The sequence below is a fragment of the Meles meles genome, chromosome 7, assembly GCF_922984935.1.
Source record: "Meles meles chromosome 7, mMelMel3.1 paternal haplotype, whole genome shotgun sequence".
NCBI classification, from domain to species: Eukaryota; Metazoa; Chordata; class Mammalia; order Carnivora; family Mustelidae; genus Meles; species Meles meles.
The window spans coordinates 104097704-104112891 of record NC_060072.1 but is presented as its reverse complement, the minus strand read 5'-3'; the positions used below and the strand labels follow the sequence as shown (position 1 = coordinate 104112891).

The 15188-nt window shown below is 45.1% G+C and overlaps 1 pseudogene; it reads left to right on the top strand.

The window, feature by feature from the left end:
• The first annotated feature begins 7474 nt into the window (after window positions 1-7474).
• Window positions 7475-15075, top strand: LOC123946462 (annotated as a pseudogene).
• The last annotated feature ends 113 nt before the right edge of the window (window positions 15076-15188 follow it).

Sequence of the window (15188 nt, the reverse complement as noted above, 5' to 3'; positions counted from 1 at the left end):
GGATGAAGGGGGTCACCCACACAGGGGTAAGAGCCAAGCAGCCCAAGGGAGCCAAAGGCGAAGATTCTAAGGCTCTAGATTTATAAGGAAAGCTCCACCATCCTCAGACCCGCCCCTCCTGGCAGCCCCACGCCCACACACACCCTTGCGAATTCTCGGTTAATCCTGTCTGCCAGTTGCACCAAGACCATTGTCATGTAAAAGGTGGCTGCAGGGTAGTCCAGACTGGGTGGGGAATGGGGAAACTGGGGGGCCCGGGACCTCGAGAGAAAAAGCAAGCCCAACATTTAAATATTTCTGGGTTCACCACTTTACCATCTTTTCAAATCAGAGATGCACCTGAGGCACGTAAGGTCATCGAATCTTCCACTAGAACAATTAATTTCTTGATTTAAGACCCCTTAGGCTCTAAAAATGGAGCCACTGCTGGCAAAAGCTTCGCCCGAGGAGCTTGGTTTTCCTCTTCGATTCCCCCTAAGGTCACAATAAAACACATATTGTATGTTGCTAAGGTGTCAGTTGATATTAAAAATAGGACTTGTTTTCAAGGTGCTCTCATTGTTTGTTTGTTTGTTTGTTTGTTTGTTTTAAGCTTTCAGAGAGACAGAGAGCCAGGTAAGTCTTTCCCCCAGGACTGTTGTCTCCTTTTTAACAAAAGCCCGAGGAAAGGAACTGTAGCCGGAGGAAAGGAACTGTAGCCGCCGACCCACTGAATTTTTGGTGCCTGCAGGTAATTACACATAGGCTATCATGGGAAATTTGTAAGTGGTTTTCATATACCTGTTGCTCAGTTTCCTCATCTGTACCTCTTTCTGTGTTGGTGTAAAAAGTAAAGAAAATAAAGACCTAAATCTTCCTAATAGTTCTCTACACCCATCATCTACAAATCGGGGCTCTTAAGAGAAATTCTATCCTTATCCTATGCTCACGATCTCCAAGTTCGGAATTACCTTTTTGTTGTGATTATTATTTTAATCCAGGGAACAACATGATAGATTGAGGGCACCCCTTCTAATTTTATCTGGGACATTCCTGGATGTAAAATAATGAAATTTCTTAACCTGGAAAGAGGGAGGCCAAGAAGAACATTTCCCTGAGCAAATGATATTCCTGTAAATGGTCTGGCCAAAGCGTTTGTGACCAGTTCCTTTTAGAATCTCTGTTGGACCCTCCTAAGCAAACATCTTCTTCTGGCCTTTCTTTCCCCTTCTGGCTCTTTTTTAAATCACTTTTCTTTCTCTGGCCTGGCATTTCTGCCATGTCCTGCAACCCCACTCCATCCCTGTTCTGAAACTTGTTTTTTCGTTTTTTGTTTTGGTTTCTTCCGTATGTTTTCCAAAGGACCAGTTGTATGGTTGGGTTTCAGCACAAACATATTTATAGACAAAGATAACAGTCTGCAGCATTCAGTTTTCCTCCCCACTCTCAAATACAATATTCGAGAAAGCTAAGATTTCTTCCTCTTTTCAGTCTCCTACCCCTCGAAGTAAACCCTTAGCAAATTTCAGTTATATCTTTTTCGGAGGTGCGAGCCAGACTAATCCTCGCATGTGCTCTGCTCCTTGGGTCTCCACCTAAAGCTGCTGGCTTTGCTATCGCAACAATTTCTATTCTTAACTCAAGGATGCCAATTCGTGAGCCTAGGAGGGATCCCAGGACCAAAGCGTGGAGATCCAGTTCTCTAATCTTTTGTCTTCTCAGACCATCATTCTGGAAGGGAGAAGAGTAAAAATAGTTTCAAGAAAGAGGTGGGTAGAAATACATTGGGTTCAGGCAGACAGTCTCTGTCTCATTACAGATAGAGTATGATTTTTTTTTTAAAGGGTAATGTGAGGGATGGATGGAGTGAACGGGATGAATGGTGGTGATCCTCTTCTAACACATACGTGTATCGGTCCCTTAAGCCCCTTGAAGGTGTGTTGTGCACCTTAAACTAATACAATGCCATATGTCAATTACGTCTCAACAAAACTGGGGGAAAAGTAAATAAAAAAGAAGAAAACTTGACTTCCTGGCTTTCAATTAGCACAGTTGGTAAACGAGTGCCGTCAAGGCCACCAAATGCCTTAGTTTGCCCGCAGCTCTCTAAACCGCAGGTCCCAGAAGCTTTGTTCTTTGCTGATGGGGGTCTTCGCCTAAAGCCTGGGCCGAATTCCCTCCCATCCCCCACCTGTGCCTCATTGTATCTGGGGTCAGAGCCTCTGGAGTGAAAGACCAAAGGGAAGGGGGCTGGTAGCTAGAAGGCAAACATACTACATTCTTTGCCCAAGAAAGCAATTTGAATAAGGTTGAGAGAATGCTTAAGAAGGTGTCAGAGACCTTGGATTTGTCAGGGTGGGCTGTGTGGGTGGAGGAGGGGTGTGTTACCAGTAGAGCCCAGGCCTGCAAATGCAAAAGTGATTTTAGATTTTGTTTTCCTAGGAGCATGATCCAGAAGGGAGAAGGGAAAAAGCGCTAAATATTAAAAATGAAAAATATTTTTCAGAAAAGATTTATTCCTCACTTAAAGTTAAGAAATGCACATCAGGAGACAGAATCTTTTAAGAGCACAGGTATCCCAGCTTTGCATCAGATTTTGCTGACCTGTCAGGAAGCGACAGTCATGATGAGTGTTAATAGAGACTTCGCTGCCCCTCGATTTTCAGGCAAGTGTATGCATCAAATGTGGAATTATCAAATTTATTATTAATTTATCACTGGTGGGATCATCAGATTGATTATCGATTTATCGTTGTTTTTACCCTTCACCCATTGTCCATTTGAGTTTACTTGAGTGTAATCCAAATTGGGAGGTGGTCACCGGTTTTCACTTAATTCTCATATAAGTTTCTGCCTCTGTTTCTCGCTTCTTTACGTTGTTTCACTCTACGTAATAAATCCAGTCTATAAGTAGCTGTGTCTTGTCCGTATAAGTACAAACGTATGTGTGTTTATAGATATAGTGATTTTTAACATTTATAGGCTAGGAACCACTTATTGCCTATTCAACTAATAGTTCATGAGTGCCTATCTTGTGCTGGAGAGAAAAGAAATAATTAAACAACATCTCCACTTCTGAGGAGCTAACAATTTATTGAGTAGATCAAAACAGACCAAAAGACAATTATAATGTCGTGTGATGAGTACCGAAAATAAAAAACAAAAAATGACATGTGCACTAGATGCTGAGGGAGAACAAACAAAGGAAGGTGTGGCCAGGGAGGGCAATCAGAGAAGACTTCTTGGAGGATTTTTGACTGAGCGGAGATGGAAGAGCTGAAAGCATAGGGAAGCGAATTCCGGAAAATGAACACTTTTGGCAAAGGCAAAAGAAAATAATGGGTCATTGGAAAAATATGGTCACAAGACCTGAGAGGTAATAAAGTGACCACAAAGAGTGAAACGACAACAAACAAACAAAAACTGCATTTTTAAAAAAGACTTTCATTTATTTATTTGACAGACAGAGATCACAAGGAGGCAGAGAGGCAGGCAGAGAGAGGGGGGGAAGCAGGCTCCCTGCGGAGCAGAGAGCTCGAGGGGACTCCATCCTAGGACCCCGAGACCATGACCTGAGGCTTCAACCCACTGAGCCACCCAGGTGCCCCCAAAACTGCATGTTTTGAATTCAACCTCCTTTCCTTAGTTTATACTCTGTTGGTGTTCCACCTACTATCCTGATGGTTCTCTGTCTCCTTTGTGGTTCTTCTCATCCCCAGACATCTAAAAGTTAGAGTGTACCAAAGCTTAGTTCTCAACCCTCTTTTCTCTTTTCCTTCCTTTCTTCTTCTTTTTATTTTTTTTAAAGATTTTATTTATTTGGCAGAGAGATCACAAATAGGCAGAGGGGGAGGAGGAAGCAGGCCCCCTGCTGAGCAGGGATCTTGATGCCTGGCTCAATCCCAGGACCCTGGGGTCATGACCTGATGACCTGAGTGGAAGGCAGAGGCTTAACCCACAGAGCCACCCAGGTGTCCCCTCTTCCTTTCTTCTTTTTTCTTTTTCTCTCCCTTTCTTTCTTCCTTCCTCCCTTCCCTTCCTTCCTCCCTTTTTTCCTCCCTCCCTCCCTTCCTTCCTTTCTTCTCTCTCCTTCCTTTCTTCCTTCCCTCCTCCCTTCCTTCTTTCCTTCTTCTGTTCCCTCCCTCCTTTCCTTCCATTTTATTTATTTGAGAAAGAGCACACATGTACGTGGGGAGAGGGCAGACGGAGAAGCAGACAGCTGCTGAGCAGGGAGCCTGAGGCAGGGTTGGATCCCAGGATTCTGAGATCATGACCTGAGCCAAAGGTAGACCCTTAACTAACTAAGCCACCCAGGTGCCCCTCAAACCTCTTTTCTATCCACACTCAGTATATTGGTGATTTTCCCGTCTTATGACTTTCAATACCATCTATACGCCTTTTTTTTTTTAAGATTTTATTTATTTTGAGAGGCAGAGAGTGAGGGAGCAAGCCCAGGCAGGGATGGGACAGAGGGAGAGGCAGACTCCCTGCTGAGGGTGGAGCCTGCCCTGAGGACCTGACTTGACTCTGGGCTGGATTTCGGGACTCTGAGGTCATGACCTGACCTGAGCTTAAGTCAGATGCCTATAGGTGCCCCCCTAACTTTTGACCTTTATATACTTTTGACCTTTAAATGTACATCTATTCCAGACCTATTCCCCAAATACAATCTCATATATTCAACTGCTGACCTAACATCCCCACTTGGATTTCTTTTTTTTTTTTTTTAAAGATTTTATTTATTTATTTGACAGAGAGAGAGATTACAAGTAGGCAGAGAGGCAGACAGAGAGAGAGGAGGAAGCAGGCTCCCTGCGGAGCAGAGAGCCCGATGCGGGGCTCGATCCCAGGACCCTGAGATCATGACCTGAGCCCCTGAGCCGAAGGCAGCGGCTTAATCCACTGAGCCACCCAGGCGCCCCCCCACTTGGATTTCTAAAAAGCATCACAAAATTAGTATTTCAAACTAATATTGAACTATTAGACGGGTTCCTCTTACAGTCTTCTCCGTGTGTGCCAATTCCATCTTTTTAGTTGCTCAGGCCAAAACTGTCAACTGTGCCTTCAAAATATGTCTTGAATCCAGTTACTTCTTTCTTTTAATCTTTTGTGTCCTCTAGTGTTTCTTTTTTTTTTCAGTTCTTGGAGTGAGTTTTGATCATATGAACTAGGGCTTGGAAACCAGCAGAGTAGCAAGAAATGGTTATTTCTTTTATTTTTATTTATTTAAAGACTTTATTATTTGACAGAGAGACACAAGTAGGTGGGTGGGTGGGCAGAGAGCCCAATGTGGGGCTCGATCCCAGGACCCCAAGACCACAACCTGAGCTGAAGGCAGAGGCTTAACCCACTGAGCCACCCAGGCTCCCCTGGTTATTTCTTTTAAGGAATATTTATATATTGTGTTATTGCCCGTGTCACAGGAGAGCTGGGGGCTTGAAGTTACCTGTGACCTCTGGCAAGTATGCCAACCTAAGCTGCATTTGACCTTTTCTGACCTCTCCAAGATTACCACTCTCTCCACACCACCATCTATCCCTTGGATTATTCCAACAGCCTCCCAACTGGTCTCCCTGTTTGCACCCTATCCTTCTTAGTCTCCACATACTGGCCAGAGTGAATTTGTGTGAAGACAAGTGGTTATCAAGCTATTCCTTTGCTCCGAATCCTCTCTCAGTGTTCTCACATTGGGAGTAACACCTCTGTCCTGTCACCTTTGTGCCTCTCCACCCTCCTGCCACTGACCTTTGGATCCTGGAAGGAGCCCGGAACTCTCCAGAATCAGGGATTTTGCTGTCACTCTTGTCTCTCGCTGATCTGTCCCTCCCCCAAAAAACCTTCCAGGCTGATCTCTCACCTCCTTTCCATCTTTTTTTTTTTTTAATTTTTAAAGATTTTATTTATTTATTTGAGAGAGAGAGTGTGAGAGAGAAAGAGCATGTATGTCCGAGAGAGTGCACGAGAGAGCATGAGCGGGGTAAGAGCAGAGGGAAAGGGAGAAGCAGCTCTCTGCTGACCAAGGAGCACGATGTGGGGCTCCATCCCAGGACTCCAGGATCATGACCTGAGCCAAAGGCAGACAGATGCTCAACCAACTGAGCCACCCAGGCACCCTCCTTTCCATCTTTAATATTACCTTCACAAGGGGCACCTGGGTGGCTCAGTGGGTTAAAGCCTCTGCTTTCAGCTCGGGTCGTGGTCCCGGGGTCCTGGGATCGAGCCCCACGTCGGGCTCTCTGCTTGGCAGGGAGCCTGCTTCCTCCCTCTCTGCCTGCCTCTGCCTACTTGTGATCTCTGTCTGTCAAATAAATAAATAAAATCTTTAAAAAAAAAAAATTACCTTCACAATAATGTCTCCTGCTCCCTATCCTTTTCCTCTTGATTTTTCTTCATAACTCTTGTCACCTTCTTGGACAATATAGGTTATCTATCATGTATCTATCTATATCTTCTGTCATCTGTCTATCATCTTCTATTTACCTACAACAAAAATATAAACTAAGGGATGCCTGGCTGGCTCAGTGGGAAGCATGTGTGACTCTTGATCTAAGGGTCGTGTGTTCGAGCCCCATGTTGGGTATAGAGAATGCTAAAATAAATAAATAAACTTCTAAAAAAAAGTTGTTAAAATATGAACAATGTGATGGGGCTTCTGGCTGGCTCAGTCATTGGAGCATGTGTGACCCTTGGGGTTGTGAGTTCAAGCCCCATGATGGGTACAGAGATTACTCAAATAAATAATAACTTTAACAAATCTTTAAAATACATAGAGGGGGCATCTGGGTGGCTCGGTTGGTTGAACCTCTGCCTTCGGCTTGGGTCGTGTTCTCAGGGTCCTGGGATCGAGCCCCGCATCTGGCTCTCTGCTCGGCGGAGACCCTGCTTCTCCCTCTCGCTCTGCCTGCCTCTCTGCCTCCTTGTGATCTCTCTCTGTCCAATAAATAAATAAAATCTTTAAAAATAAAATGAAATACATAGATAAGCTTTGTGAGGGCAATTATTTTCATTTTTGGCAGTTTTGTTTAGTGTAGTATCCCCAGCCCTAGAAGAGGGTGGTCCATAGGCCGCCATCATCAGTGTCACCTGTGAGCTTGTTCGGGACACAAATGGATGGGCTTTACCACAGAGCTATGGAATAGGAATCTCTGGAGGGGGTGACTGGGGATCTGTTTACAAAGTTCTCCAGGTGGGGCACCTGGGTGGCTCACTTGAACTTTCGACTCTTGACTTCAGTTCTAGGTCATGATCTCAGGGTTGTGGGATTGAATCCCGGGTCTGGCTCTGCACTGAACATGGAGTCTGCTTGTCCTTCTCCCTTGGCTTCTGCCCCTCCTCATGCTCTTTCTCCCTCTCAAGTAAATAAATAAGTAAAATCTAAAAAAAAAAAAAAAAAAATTCTCCAGGTGATTCTTTAGCATGCCTTTGTTTAAGAACTACAGCCTAGAATGGCACTAGGAAGATAGTAGATTTTTGATCATTATTTGTTGATGAAGGAATGGGTTTAAATGAGACCTACGCCTTTGTAAGCAAATAGAGGGTAGGAGCCATTTCCTTACATTTAAATATTAAATTGCATTTCAATGTAATATACAGAATAATCTTTAAAAAGCAACAATGCTCTTTGCCTCAAGTCTGCTGAACTAAATTCAGTGAGCCTGAAGCTCTTCTAAAAGAGTCCACTTTAATCCTTCTGGCCTCTGGGAAATAGATTACTTTCAAGTTACCTGTGTTATCAAGATGAACCACATCAAGCTCCTGTGATAGAGATTACAAATGGAATTACAAAAGCATATTCCCCACTTACTTTGCCTGTTACAGCTATAAGAGCAAAACCACACTTTTCTTCCCTTAAAAGAAACTTATTATGCAAAACTTAACACTTGGGGGGGGGCGCCTGGGTGGCTCAGTGGGTTAAAGCCTCTGCCTTCTGGGATCATGCCTCAGGTCATGATCCCAGGGTCCTCGGATCAAGCCCCGCACTGGGCTCTCTGCGTGGCAGGGAGCCTGCTTTCTCCTCTCTCTCTGCCTGCCTCTCTGTCTGCTTGTGATCTCTGTCTGTCAAATGAATAAATAAAAATCTTTATTTTTTTAAGGATGAGTGATTTTTTAAAAATGTTATTTATTTATTTGACAGAGATCACAAGTAGGCAGAGAGGCAGGCAGAGAGAGAGGAGGAAGCAGGTTCCCCGCGGAGCAGAGAGCGTGATGCAGGGCTGGATCCCAGGACTCCAGGATCATGACCTGAGCCAAAGGCAGAGGCTTTAACCCACTGAGCCACCCAGGCGCCCCAGTAAAAATCTTAAAAAAAAAAACCTTAACACTTGTGGTGCCTGGGTGTCTCAGTGGGTTAAGCCTCTGCCTTGGGCTCAGGTCATGGTCTCAGGGTCCTGGGATTGAGCCCGGCATCAAGCTCCCAGCTCAGTAGGGAGCCTGCTTCCCCCTCTCCCTCTGTCTGCCTCTCTGCCTACTTGTGATCTCTCTCTGTGTCAAATAAATAAATAAAATCTTTAAAAACAAACAAAACTGGGGCGCCTGGGTGGCTCAGTGGGTTAAGCCTCTGCCTTCGGCTTGGGTCATGATCTCAAGGTCCTGGGATGAGCCCCGCATGAGGCTCTCTACTCCGCAGGGAGCCTGCTCCCCCCACCGCCACCCGCACCCCGGCCTGCTTGTGATCTCTTCTCTCTCTCTCTCTGTCAAATAAATAAAATCTTTAAAAATAAATAAATAAATAAATAACTTATGTAGTGGTCAATACTTTAAACCCTCTGAATGTACCTGTCATCCAGTTCAAATAATTTATTCATGACCACTCTTGTTTCATCGATGACTTTACCATGAGCACAAGTTTTGAAGTTCAGTAAAAAATTCACCCAACATGGCTCAGTGGGTTAAAGCCTCTGCCTTCGGCTCAGGTCATGATCCCAGGGTCCTGGGATCGAGCCCCGCATCGGGCTCTCTGCTCGGCAGGGAGCCTGCTTCCTCCTCCCTCTCTCTGCCTGCCTCTCTGCCTACTTGTAATTTCTGTCTTTCAAATAAATAAATAAAATCTTAAAAAAAAAAAAAATTCACCCAACAAAATATGTGAGACATCACTGACCCCCTTTTCCACCATCCACACTTCTGTTCAGGCGATCAACAGCTATGTCACCATAATCTTACTTCCCAGCACTTCTCCAGGCTGCCATCTAAACGTTCAACACCACTCCCCTGATCCTGGTTCTGAGCACCATCTCTTGCATAGACCTCTGCACACTTCTAGTAACCCTTCCATAGACGGAGCCAACTGTGTACCAGAGTCATCTTTCTCCCTCCCTTTCTTTCTTTCTTTTTAAGATTTTATTTATTAGATGGGGACCTGGGTGGCTCAGTCTTTAAGCATCTACCTTTGGCTCAGGTCATGATCTTACACTCCTGGGATCAAGCCCCACATCCTGCTCCATGCTCAGCAGAGAGCCTGCTTCTCCCTCTCCCTCTGCCTCTTGCTCCCCCTGCTTGTGCTCCTTCTCTGTCAAATAAATAGAATCTTTAAAAAAAAAAAAAAAGATTTTATTTATTAGAGAGAGTGCACAAGCTGGGGGAGGGGCGGAGGGAGACGCAGACGCAGACTCCCCGCTGATCCGGGAGCCCGCGGGAGCCTGATGTGAACCTGATGCGAGCCTGACTCCAGGCAGACTCCAGGCTGCAGGATCATGACCTGAGCGGAAGACAGACAACCCAGTGCGCCACGGAGGCGCCCCTGGAGTGATGCCCCACCATCCCTCTGCTTAAGTGTTGTCTAAGGAAGCTCGCTGTCACTCTCTGCCCGCTTCTGAAGTCTGTTCTGAGCTTTGGTAAACTGCTGTACCCAAGCAATCCCGTTTATCCTGAATGCTTCCCTGCCCCCTTCATTTGGTTCATTTTCAGTTTTTTTTTTTTTTTTTTTAAGTATTCCCCGCTCTTAGTTATCCTTTTTTTTTTTTTTAAGATTTTATTTATTTATTTGATAGAGATCACAAGTAGGCAGAAAGGCAGGCAGAGAGAAAGGAGGAAGCAGGCTCGGTGCTGAGCAGAGAGCCTAATGCGGGGCTCGATTCCAGGAAGCTGGGATCATGACCGGAGCCGAAGGCAGAGGCTTTAACCCACTGAGCCACCCAGGCGCCCCTCTTAGTTATCTTTTAAGATTCGGGTCAGACGTCACCTTCCACAGTCCCCTTCTCGCAGTGAATTGTGTCTCTCTTCTGTGCCTAAATCTTCCTATGGCAGTGGTCACTGTGTATTTTAGTTACGTTTTTGTGTTTAGAATAGTAGCTGGCTGGAATAATAACTCCTTACGGGCCTGGTTTGTTACTATGACCCAGTGCCATGTTATTCAAAATGTAGTCTTTTCTGGCATTATCAACATCACATGAGAGCTTGTTAGAAATTGAAATCACGGGCTCCGTGTTATCCCCAGACCTAGTGAATCACAGTCTCTGGGAGCGGGACTCAAGTATCCATCTTTTAGGAATCTGTAATTCTTGTACGGTATGAAGTTTGAGAACTACTGTTCTCAAGAGAATACAGTGCTTAGCTGTAGCAAAAAAAACAACCAGCCAACCAACCAACCAACCAAACCAACCCCGGGGTGCCTGGGAGGCTCAGTGGGGTGAGCCTCTGCCTTCCTCTGGGGTCATGATCTCAGGGTCCTGGGATCCAGTCCCCCATCGCCCCTCATTGGTCTCTCTACTCAGCAGGGAGCCTGCTTCTCCACCCCCCACCTGCCTACTTGTGATCTCTGTCAAATAAATAAATAAAATCTTTAAAAAAGAACCAAACAACTAGAGCGTATCATGCTTAGTGAAATAAGTCAATCGGAGAAAGACAACTATCATATGATCTCCCTGATATGAGGACATGGAGAAGCAACATGGGGGGTTAGGGGGATAGGAGAAGAAAAAATGAAACAAGATGGGATTGGGAGGGAGACAAACCATAAATGACTCTTAATCTCACAAAACAAACTGGGGGTTGCTGGGGGGAGGTGGGATTGGGAGAGGGGGAGGGGGCTATGGACATTGGGGAGGGTATGTGCTATCGTGAGTGCTGTGAAGTGTGTAAACCTGGTGATTCACAGACCTGTACCCCTGGGGATAAAAATACATTATATGTTTATTAAAAAAAAAAAAATTGGAAGGGGAGGCGAACCATTAGAGACTATGGATTCTGAAAAACAACCTGAGGGTTTTGAAGGGTCAGGGGTGGGAGGTTGGGGGAACAGGTGGTGGGTAATAGGGAGGGCACGTTTTGCATGGAGCACTGGGTGTTGTGCAAAAACAATGAATACTGTTACGCTGAAAAAATAAATAAAATGGAAAAAAAAAAAGAACCAAACAAAAAAACCCTCAATACATATTTATTGAATTAATGAAACAGCTCTTGTGTTTAAAACACTGATAATCAGATAAATGGGGAATTACAAGAATTCTCAAAAGAAAACAAATCCCCAAAGAACAACTTCCCTGTGATTCTGTTTTGTATTTGTCAAAGTTTAACTAAAAGCTTTTAATATTTAAGAACTAAATTATTATGTGTAGCAAATTCTAAGGTCTCCCTGCCGAGAGTTCAAAGGGTAAACTGAATTGTCAAAGACCCTGACCCTGAGCAACACAGTTGATAGCAAGGCGGTACTCCCTCTTTCCCACCCTACCCTCAGGGGATCTTTGACCCCATAGGGATTCCTATTTCACCCCCTATTTTGGTAAACTCCCAGAGAGGGGAGGAACACCTAGGAATGTCTACCAAAATTTAACAAAGTATAAAATTGCCCTGGAAGGATGTGATATAAGTGGCCCCAAAGAGAACAGGCTCCTGCGGCTTCTCAGTAGGTGGGAGAGCAGGATAAGGAACTTGGAAAAAGTAAGCAGTAGGAGGGGCTGAGAGATGTGGGGTTTGGTGGTAGCTGGTGGGGGTTGGGGGGAGAATAAGGGAAGAATCTAGCACCTTAGTTGTTGCTCTAGTTGGCTGGTAGTGGGATGAAATAAAGCTGTTAACCCTCAAAATATCACACCTAAATATTGTACTTATAGTACCTCAGGACATCTGAGTATTCTAATATTGTAAAAGGAATAGAGGAAGAGGGAACAAGAGGGTCCTGCCTTCCAAGAGTAAATAAGTTTAATCGTATAAAAGAGTTCAAAGCTGAGACAAATAGTGTGATGTTGAAAAAGGAACTTTTTTTTTAAGATTCTTTTTTTTTTTTTAAGTAATGTCTAGGGCGCCTGGGCGGCTCAGTGGGTTTAGCCTCTGCCTTCAGGTCAGGTCATGGTCTCAGAGTCCTGGGATTGAGCCCCGCATCAGGCTCTCTGCTCAGCAGGGAGCCTGCCCCCCCCCCCCTTCTGGTCTCTCTGTCATATAAATAAGTAAAATCTTAAATAAATAAATAAATAAAGTAATGTCTACACCCACAACCCCCAGAGTCACATGTCCTTCTGACTAAGCCAGCCAGGCACCCCAAGAATTCAAATTTAAGGAAGCATTTGTCGAATGTACTATTAAGGGTGAGGGTGAGAAAATGAGGCAAAGCTTTTTTTTTTTTTTTTTTTTTAAATTGAGAAATAAGGGGCACCTGGGTGGCTCAGTGGGTTAAGCCTTTGCCTTCGGCTCCGGTCATGATCCCAGGGTCCTGGGATCAAGCCTCTCATCCGGCTCTCTGCTCAGCAGGGAGCCTGCTTCCTCCTCTCTCTCTGCCTGCTTCTCTGCCTACTTGTGATCTCTGTCAAATAAATAAATAAAATCTTTTTAAAAAAGAATTTAAAAAAATTGAGAAATAATTTGCATATAAGGAGCAAATCTCAAGTTGTACAGCTTGATGAATTTTTTACTTATATATACAAATCCATTGAAGAGACAAGCCAGTTCCAGCACCTAAGTAGGCTAGTTTGCAGTTTTGTTAAATGCTCAGAATCTCAAAATCCAATGTCCCTTAGACCTTTGTCAGTTCCAAAAGAAAACACAAAAGTGTTTCCAACATGAGGTAAGACAACGTGATTTTTTTTTTTTAAAGTAGGCTCCATGCCCAGCATGGGGCTTGAACTCACGACCCTGACATCAAGAGTTGCAGGCTGTAGGGACTGAGCCAGCCAGCCAGCCCCCTTCCCCCAGCCTGAATTTGAATCCCCATTATACCCACTCGAAAGTGACAAGTGGTTTCCCATTTCTATGCCTGTTTCCTTCATGTTAGTAACAAGTGAGGATACATACATACAGACTGATCAGATGTGGGCATGGCATGCAGGAAATGCTCCGTCCATGTTTGCCGCTGTATTTTCTCTACGCAAGCTGTGTTTTAGGGAATGCATTAATTCGCTCGCTCAACACGTATGTATTAAGCATGTCTGACATGTCAAGCGCTAGGAAAAGGAAACGGATTATGCATGCTTCCTGCACCAAAGCATTTTATTAGTGTGGTATAGAAGAGAAGCCACGCGGACAGAGCAGTGCATGCAGGTGTGACAGAACTGTGGTGTATGTGCACAACACAGCAGGAGTACGCAGGAGGGTCTTCTGTCTCGGAGGGAAATCAGTTAAGAAGACAGTATCATCACACCCTGCGGCTGTCGGCTCCCTCAGGGTCTGGCGGAGAAGCGGTGTACGCTGAAGCTGAACCGCAGTGGCCGCGCCACTCGCAGCACGCCACGTGCTGGAACCGCCTTTTGCAGACCTTGGTGGAACCTCGCTCTGCCGACCTTGGCGTTCGTCCTCCGCGGGCCCGGCTCCGGCCTGGGGACCCAGTGCGCCGGTACCCGCGAGAAATAGGGCTACACACAGCCTTCTGCGGAAGAACTTAAGGATGAAAAGGAAGAACCCAGATTCACAGGACTCTGAGCTCATGGGAAAGCCCATTAAAGATGGAAAGATTGTGCCAGTTGAAATAACCATTGGTTTGTTCAAGAGGGAAAGGGATCCGATGCTGGCTGCCCTTGCTCAGAATAAATTCATGATTGAGGGTTTTCCAAGAAATCAAAGACAACCTTCAAGGTTGGGACAAGACCGGGGTGGGAAGGCAGGCTATAGCTTTCTGTCTGTGTTTTGATTGTGATAAGGAGATCTGTATGGACCCATGTCTTGGGAAGAGAAAGAGAAGTGGTAGAAGGGAGCTTGGAAAAGAGAATTCAGACCTATAGTTAGCTGACCAAGCCAATTACTGACTTACGTGAAGGAATGGGGAAAGTCAAGCAAATAGATGCCTCTAAGTCAGTTGATGAAGTTGCTGGTGGTGGTGTTTTAATATTTATTTATTTAAGTGATCTCTACACCCAGCATGGGGCTTGAGCTCTGGATCAAGAGTCCCATGATCTGGGGCGCCTGGGTGGCTCAGTGGGTTAAAGCCTCTGCCTTTGGCTCAGGTCATGATCCCAGGGTCCTGGGATCCAGCCCCACATCAGGCTCTCTGCTCAGCGGGGAGCCTGCTTCCTCCTCTCTCTGCCTGCTTCTCTGCCTACTTGTAATCTCTGTCTGTCCAATGAATAAATAAAATCTTAAAAAAAAAAAAAAAAAGAGTACCATGATCTTCCCACGGAGCCAGCCAGGTGCCCCATAAGAGTGTCTTTTTTCTGTGTTTTTTTTTTCTTTGTTTTTAAAGATTTGTCTTTATTTAAGAGAGAGGCAGAGCACAGGCAGGGGGAGCAGCCCGCAGAGGGAGAAAAGGACTTTCTGATGAGCAGGGAGGTGATGCGAGACTCGATCCCAGGACTCTGGGATCATAGTCTGAGCCGAAGGCAGGTGCTCAACCGACTGAGCCACCCAGGCCCCCCCTGCCTTTTTCTTTTTTTAAGATTTTATTTATTTGACAGCTAGAGAGATCACAAGTAGGCAGAGAGGCAGGCAGAGAGAGAGGAGAAGCAGGCTCCCCACTGAGCAGAGAGCCCGATGTGGGGTTTGATCCCAGACCCTGAGATCATGACCAGAACCAGAGGCAGAGGCTTAACCCACTGAGCCACCCAAGCACCCCTATTTTTTTTTTAAAGGTTTTATTTCTAAATCTTAAAAAAAAAAAAAAAGTTGCCTGCTCCACCTATGAGCTGGCTAGGCACTCCTGTTGATGAAGTTTTTGAGGAAGTTGTGAAGATTTTTGTTTGACAAAGGAAGCTAACTCTAAAGCTGAAAGCATCCTTGGAATCATGCTTGAATTTTGCCTTCATAGCTGCTATTTCAACCCCCTTTTAAGGCAATTTTAATCTTTCATAGTTACA